We start from the raw sequence: 7401 nt of genomic DNA, 5'->3' as shown, positions 1-7401 counted from the left end.
TATACGGTACAACCATATCGAATCAAAGAGTACTGAATAAATAACTCCACCGGCTACTCAACGTCCTCCTCCTCCTCCAGAGCCATCCAACCTGAGGCCTGCCCCGTGGAAATGGGGTGTCCAAGATAAACAAAACCGAGGACGTGAGCGATAAGAACGCCCAGTACAAAAGCATGAGTATACAAACCTATATGAAATGCACATGCTATGATATGATACCAGGGTAGTCAAGAAACAGGAATCACAAAAGATCTCAAAATGCTCAGTCTAGAGGCGCCAAGTGGATAGTGCCGCGCGGTCCTACCTCTGGGTCACTGCATCCACTGCAAGAACAGACGTGGACCTAAAATGTCCCGGATCACCGAAGCCCTCCGGACCCGTCGGTCACTGTGTACTCTCGGTGTCCATGCGTCCACAAGACAAGACAGGGCTGAGCGGCCCCACAAGATATATAGCTTATCTCGAAAGAGATACAGCTCAACAATAAAGGCTATCTCGAAGGAGATACGGCTCAACATGAAATGCAACGTGCAGTAATAAACGTGACATAATAGCATGCATCATATGACATATATCAATGCACCACATAATCATGCAACACATATAAGAATGTATACTCAACCAGGATATCTCGGATAGTACTTTCGTACCTCTATCACAGCAATCCTAATCCACTGGAATAACCAGACAACAGGTCTAGTCCAAGCCTATGCATCAAGTGAAAACCATCACTAAAACTTATCTACCAGACTTAACTAGATAATCCTGAGATAATACTGATACAATTCCAAACCTTCGTCCGTCGCTAGCCCACTGATGCCGCTAGCTCCCAACTAGAGCACAGCTCCGCTACAAGACCAGCAGCTCCCCGCTAGTGCCCGAACCTCGGAAAAAGACTAGAATCTCACAGAAACAACTGAAATGCTATGGAACTCTCTGAATTGGCGAGTCACAAATGAAGCCTCGCGCCTCTATTTATAGCTAATGTTCGGACGATCCGAACCATTTCGGAAGCTCCGATCCGGCACACTTCGGACGGTCCGAACTCTGATCGGACGATCCGATCCTTGCATGACTTCCACGAGTACAGCCACCTGTCTCGGACGATCCGAACCCCAATCGGATGATCCGAACCTTACCACGTGTCCAGAACCCTTCCACGTGTCCAGCCACCTGTCCCGGACGGTCCGACACTGGCTCGGACGATCCGAACTCATCGGACGATCCGAACTCATCGGACGATCCGCACTTGTTCGGTCCTTCCGATCCCACCGAAAATATAATTAATCCGATAATTAACTCAAATTAGGAATCGGGTTACTACAGGCAGAGCTTTTAGAATCTTCAACAATAGAACTCTTAATGTTGAAGAATCGATTCATGTTGTCTTCGATGAAGACAGCAGTGCTGAAATTTCTAACATATCTGATTTAAGTAACAGGTTAGACAGGATTCACTTGGAAATCGATAGTGAAGATGATGTGTAAGCAAATACCAAGGATCTTCAAAATCCAGAACCAGACACACCAATAGTGGAACCAGAAGTACAGAACTTGGATCTACCAATACCAGCAGAAGATGTTCAAGAACCTACTACTGGTTCTGTAGAAGACAATCTTAACATAACAAATCAGGAAGATGCCTATTCAAATCCGTTTATCTGGAGAAAATCTCATCCTCCATCATTTGTTATTGGTAATCCAGCAGCGCCGTTGAGAACCAGAAGGCAAATGCTTAATGAATACATGCATGCTGCTTTTAGATCTCAGGATGAACCAAAGAAGATTGAAGAAGCTCTTCTGGATCCTAGTTGGATTGAAGCCATGCAAGAAGAGCTGAATCAATTCAAACGTAATGAAGTTTGGTTTCTAGTACCTAGACCATCTCATCAAGCTGTCATTGGAACTCGGTGGGTATTCAGAAACAAACTCAATGAAGAAGGCACAGTGGTGAGAAATAAAGCTAGATTGGTAGCTCAAGACTTCAGACAAGAAGAAGGCATAGACTTTGATGAGACTTATGCACCAGTAGCAAGGCTCGAAGCAATCAGAATATTCTTAGCCTTTACTGCTTTCAAGAATTTCAAAGTATATCAAATGGATATGAAAAGTGCTTTTCTAAATGGTATTTTACAAGAAGAAGTATACGTCGAACAACCTCCAGGTTTTATCGATCATTTCTCTCCGCATCATGTATTTAAATTAGACAAAGCTTTATATGGTCTAAAACAGGCACCTAGAGCTTGGTATGACACTCTATCACAATTTCTCATTGATCATGATTTTACCATCGGAGCAGTAGATAAAACTTTATTTACTTTAGTCAAGAATAAACACATTCTTTTAGTACAGATCTATGTTGATGATATTATTTTTGGGTCAACTAACCCAAAATTATGTGCGAAGTTTGGAAAATTGATGCAGGATAAATTTGAAATGAGTATGATGGGAGAATTAACATTCTTCCTAGGATTACAGATTAAGCAATCAGAGACTGGAATCTTTATAAATCAAGCCAAGTACACCAAGGAGCTTCTGAAAAAGTTTGGAATGGAAGCATGCTCTGCTGCTTCTACTCCAATGAGCTCATCTATTAAGCTTGATAAAGATGAAAGTGGTATTCCAGTAGAGGTAACTCAGTATCGAGGTCTTATTGGTTCTTTATTATATTTAACTGTCAGTAGACCAGATATCATGTTTGCTGTTTGCATTTGTGCTCGTTTTCAATCTAACCCCAAACAATCTCATTATATTGCTGCTAAACGTATTTTGAAGTACTTGAAAGGAACTCAAAACGTCGGCTTATGGTATCCCAATGATTCATCGTTAAATCTTATTGGATATTCAGATGCTGATTATGCAGGTTGCAAACTAGACCGAAAAAGCACAAGTAGTTTTTGTCAATTTCTTGGTGATAGGCTGATATCCTGGTTTAGCAAGAAACAGACTTCCATAGCCACATCTACTGCAGAAGCAGAATATCTGGCTGCTGGAAGCTGCTGCTCTCAGATACTGTGGATTCAACAACAGTTAAGAGACTATGGGATTCAAGCCTCCGAATCACCTATATTCTGTGACAATACCAGTGCAATTGCAATCACACAAAATCCAGTACTTCATTCCAGAACGAAGCACATAGACATCAGGCATCACTTTATTAGAGATCATGTGCAGAAGAAGAACATCTGTCTGGAATATGTTTCTACTGATCAACAAACAGCAGATATCTTCACGAAACCCTTACCAGAAAATAAGTTTTCTTACTTTCGTAATTCTCTTGGTTTAATAGATTTAACTTGACTATTTTCTGATATCTTAGTTAAACTTCTATTATTACTTGTTTGTTATCGCATTGAACTAACAGTAAGATATTTGCAGAAAAGCAGAAGAGAAAAGTCAGATAAGCAAAACTGGAATTTTATTAGAAACCATTTCAGTACATTACACGATGCAAAAGTAAAAACAGTAGATCTTCTTTGCTTTTTAACCAGTAGCGTTACATGTAGCGTTTGTCTTCTAGGAGCTCTCTGATATTTGCTTGCAAAGTACTTCAACAGGAAAAAGATGGTCTTCTTCGAAGAGAAAGGCCTAGAAAGAATCTAGCAAGCTTAGGTCTTGCCAGCACTAATGTAATTTTTAGATGCCTTACAGGGCATCAGAGAGGATTTCAGCATCATCAATCCACCAGCACTCTCTTATTGCATTAGCATGCTTCTGGAAGAAATCGATGCTACATTTCAAACTCAATCGAAGCAAAAGATCTGCTTGACTGTGGAAACTACAACTCAAGGAGTGTATTTCAAGGATCATTACGAAATTTATGATACCCTCAAACTTCTCTCTGGACAATTTTGCTTCATCTCCTGAATCCAACTCTAACTCTCCTTTTACTTGAGTTTTCATTGTTTTTGTTTAACTTCGTTCAAGCCTTGCAGGTATTTATAGAGGGAACAAAGACTCTTGTGAATCGCAAGATTGCGACTGTTCAGTTTCCACGGCTCAGATTGAGAGATGGCCAAGAGTCACTTGTCGCAATTATGACTACTTATTAATTGTATTTACCGAGGGGGAACAGTGTCTTAGTCAGACTAAGAGTTTGACACCTTTTCAGAAAACAGATAGGATGTTTGTCTTTTCGATAAAACTACAAGTCTGCTGGTTTTGACAAAGTGCTCGCATATTTCAGCACCTTGAAACTTCTAGCAGACGTTATCATAAAATGACAAATCCTTTTCTGAATTCTTTTAGTAACCGTCTGGACAGCCCGCTCTTTTTCAAAATTTTCAAAATCATTCGTCTCTCTGACAGTTTCTGCAAAACTTTTCAAACACTCAACCAAGAACATACTGACACGTGTCTTTATGTTTATTTGACGGCTGTATATCTATTTCATATTTCACATTTTTCACCTTTACTGTTTCATAACTATCGCTATTCAGCTACTGCTTTCTCCATATCATAACTAACTACTGCAAATTTTTCTGATCTCATCTGCATACAGAAATGGCTGGAGCATACACTCTTAACGCTTATCAAGTTAACTTTGCTTCCGTTCTCACCATCAAGGATGAGAATCTCTTGAAAATATTTCAGGATATTGAGAAATCAGGACTCCGGAAATTCCTGGAAGCACCAGCAGTTATCTACAAAAATGCTCTCCTGGAATTTTACGCCAAAGCAACAGTGCATGAAGGAAGGATTGTTCATACCCAAGGAGATGCTTCTATCTCCATTGATGCCGCACACCTAGGAGAAACCTTCCTCCTTCCACTTTCGGGTATGTCTGAACTCTCTGATATTTCCAAGACAGATATGTCTGTGGCACTCAGCTCTTTCTCAGGATCTGGAGAAGAAGTGTCTCCTTCCTGCCACAAGAAATTGCTCAAAATAGAGTATCAGATTCTGGCCGATATTGTGGCTAAAGCTATTTTGATCAAGGCTGGCACCTTCGACAAGTTGGCGAAGGAGAAAGTTCAAGTAATGACTGCCATCACCAAGAGGATTAAGGTGGACTGGAGTCATTTTATTTTCAGAATTATGAAGGATATGGTTGTCAGGAGAAGTTCTGGTTTCGCGGTTCAGATCAGTGTTTTGCTCGAGGATGCTGGTTTCGCATCTACCAGTGATCTCGATGCTACTTCCGTTACCATGATTGATGCAGCAAATGTATTGGCTCTAAGGCCTAAGCCAACAGTGGTGGAGTTTGTTGTGATGAAGAGGGAAGTGGGGAAACTACTTCTGAGGCTCCCAAACCTCAAAAGAAAATTTCAAATAAACGATTGATTATTTCGACGGATTCCGATAAAACAGCATCAGAAGAGTCTGCTGCTGCTGTTCGACCAGCAGTGCCAACCCCAGCCAAGAAGAAACCGCGCACCATTCTTAAGATTAAAAAGACAGCAGCACTGTCTGAAATTGAGAAAGTACCTATTCGTCAGGTCTTTCCAGAAGCGGTTCGTTCTGCTCGATCAACTGCTTCTTCGACTGCACACGCTACTGCATCCATTTCAGCACCCTCTACTGCTACTGCTTTTAAGCCAACATCTGGAATCGTTATTCGGGAACCAGCAAGCGGGTCTTCTGCTTTCCGACCTATTGCGCCTATTCCATCTTCTGACAAAGGCAAAGGGAAAATGGTGGAAGAACCACCTGTTTTTGGTCACAAGACCACTGTCACCACCGGCGTTGATCTTCATCTAGCCGAGATTGAGACCTCTGCAAACGATGACATGAGTTTCTTTGATGAATGGCATACTGTCCGTTTGTTTCATTCCTTTGCTTATTTCAAAACAAAAGGGGCTTATGGCAAAATGATGAATGCAGAAAAGAGAATTTTTCAGCTGGCAAAAACAGAGAATGTCATCGAGGCCTTGCGCAGAAGGACCTTCATCCTCGATCAGCTGAAATGTCAGAAATTAGAATCAGTTCTGAAAGTTCTTCAATCGAATTTTGATCCTGCCGTTCCTACTGCTGCTCAGGATCAAAATGTTATTATGATTCTATCTAACAGATTAAAGCAGATGAGTGAGCAACTTCTTGCTCAAGAACAAGGCTTTGGAGAGCCTACTGTTTATCATGTTGGCCTTGTCCCGATCTTTCAGCAGAATCAGACAGTTGAGGAAAGGACTACAGCCTCCCAAAGGCTGCTGTTCTTAGTACTCCTGCATCTCCGACTAGGCCCATTCAGTCCTCATCACTATTGTCCGTGCATGAACTGGCTTCAGTTGAGGAAGTCATTGAATCGATTGTCCCTACTGTCTCTACCACTTTGGAACCAGCACCGGAAATTTCCTTGCCCCCTTCTGGTTCTCCTACCCCAGGGCAACAATTAGCAGAACCAGATGCTATTTCTTTACTGCCGAATTTAGAGTTGTTTTCTGCTGCACATCGAGCAGAAATGAACGTTCTTCTGGAACAGCCTTCTGCACCTTCTATTGATGCATCTTTAGTCTCACAGGCTGTTACTGTACCAATGGAAGCAGCTTTGGCCTCTGACTTGTCCATTCCTACTGAAGATATTACTCTTCCTCTGGTTGCTATTGAGCCTACTGTTTCTGCAATTCCAGCAGAAAGCACAGCAGACCCTGCTCCTTCCACTGCATTGATGGATGCTCCTCCTGTTTCTACTGCGTTGACTGTCTCCCTCCCTGTTTTGATTGCGACGAATTCTCGTCTTTCTGAGATCAAACAACGCATTCTTGAACGAACCCCTTCCCCGGAATCAGATGCATTCAACCTCAAACATCAGATTCAGTGTCTACAAACCGACCTCAACAACATCTCTGAGTTAGTGAAACGTATGTCTTGTGAAAACCTTGCGGAATTCAGTGGTGCTAAATCTTTCCGAGAGCGAATGGGGAAATACATCTATCTCACTAAGGAGACCTCGGACAAGATGTATGCTGAAGCCTCCGTTTTCAGAACAGCTATATCAAGAACTCAAAACGCCATCATGCTTGCTCAAAATGATATACTCACTCGAATCACTGAGCATGATGATATCTTTCGATCACTGTCTACTTCTGTGGAACTTTTGGATGCCAAGATTGACTCTCAAAATCAATCTATCACTGCCTTAGATAATCGCATCTCTTCTCAGACCCCGTATCTGGAGATGCTAACTGATGGCATTCAAAATATTTCCGGCAGACTGAATGATCTCTTTACCCATGTGGTGGCTGCTGATGTCAAAAAGGGGGAAGATAGAGGAGATCAAGCAGGAGTCAGGCAAACAGAAGATGAGGCTGAACCTTCTAACAGAAGAGATCAAGAACCTCAAAATGAAGAAATCATTTACAGGGACATTGGAACTGATTGATTTGTTTACTTTAATGCGTTATCAACATTATCCGTTTGTTTAAATGATTATCTGTTTTACTTAACAACTTTCTACTGTTTAGGT

The sequence above is a fragment of the Primulina eburnea genome, chromosome 2, assembly GCF_022965805.1.
Source record: "Primulina eburnea isolate SZY01 chromosome 2, ASM2296580v1, whole genome shotgun sequence".
NCBI classification, from domain to species: Eukaryota; Viridiplantae; Streptophyta; class Magnoliopsida; order Lamiales; family Gesneriaceae; genus Primulina; species Primulina eburnea.
The sequence above is the reverse complement of the archived record's forward strand: the minus strand, read 5'-3'. Positions refer to the sequence as shown.